Source organism: Sinocyclocheilus rhinocerous, unplaced genomic scaffold (assembly GCF_001515625.1).
Source record: "Sinocyclocheilus rhinocerous isolate Xijiao unplaced genomic scaffold, SAMN03320098_v1.1 C36844280, whole genome shotgun sequence".
Classification (NCBI taxonomy): Eukaryota; Metazoa; Chordata; class Actinopteri; order Cypriniformes; family Cyprinidae; genus Sinocyclocheilus; species Sinocyclocheilus rhinocerous.
Window position 1 is genome coordinate 1 of NW_015786369.1, and position 996 is coordinate 996.

A 996-nucleotide genomic window follows, 5' to 3' on the forward strand; every position below is an offset into this window, starting at 1 on the left:
TAGAGTTAGCATTTGACATTTCAGCAGTAGACCCATTTCATGAGGATTCAGGCTCTTATTAACAAACAAGATAAACAAAATAAATAAAAAAAATCCTGCATTTACAAAACTCAAGTGATCTAAACTCCAGAAACCAAACCTGGAATCTAGGGTCATTGACGTCACTGACGCCCTTATAGTAGAAGTTGTCACCAAGTGCTAAAATGAAGTTTGCGCCCATCTGAGAAGCAGTTTTGGCCATCATGCGTGCAGTGGCCTTCTCTATAGGGGTAACGTAAGGAGGATATGGCAGACCACCCCAGTCCCCCAAAACCAGGAACCTGATAGATGACTTGTTACCTGATGAAGGCAATAAAAGAGTAGAGAAACACTCAAGAGATTACAGATAATTAATACGGAGATTTAGAACACAACTGACAAGTTCTTAAGCATTTAATATAAATCAATGCCAACTCACTTCCTTTAGCTTCCAGGTCAATGAATGAGGAGCGGTAGCAGAGGACCCCAGGGAGAGCAGTTAAAAACACCAGCATTAGTGGTGACGCCATCTGTACAAAAAGACAGTAACAACATCATATAAAAAAAGTTAACCACCCATTTCTCACAAGCATAAAACCAAAAAGAACTGAAACTACATTGAAGCATCAAATTCAAGCAATCTCACAATACTGAAAACTCACATACCAGCAGCTATTGCTCTTTGAGAACCCTCTCTCTACACCTCATACCCATCTACAGCATTGGCTCTATCTTTATATCATTCTGATCATCAATAAGCCATGCCTTGATTTCAGTTACAGCTGTTTTCTTTTACCCCATTAACCAGCTTGACCAATGGGGTGGTAGAAACACTGCAGCTGAATTTTGAATAGTACACTAGCATACCACTCTTACTATTTCTGTCATATCTGTAGTATGCTAGTATGCTATTTTGTATGCATAGACATACACATACATATACAATTTCCCAGTGATAGTGATAGTTCAGTTGAAAAA

General features: G+C 38.9%; 1 long non-coding RNA gene across 1 annotated transcript; it reads right to left on the bottom strand.

Annotated features, from left to right (window-relative positions):
- Positions 1-119: 119 nt before the first annotated feature.
- Positions 120-775, bottom strand: LOC107736628 (uncharacterized). The gene is made up of 3 exons (XR_001639703.1): positions 685-775; positions 458-548; positions 120-339 (listed from the first exon to the last, which is right to left on the bottom strand). It is a non-coding gene; the product is annotated as an uncharacterized LOC107736628 (long non-coding RNA).
- Positions 776-996: the final 221 nt, after the last annotated feature.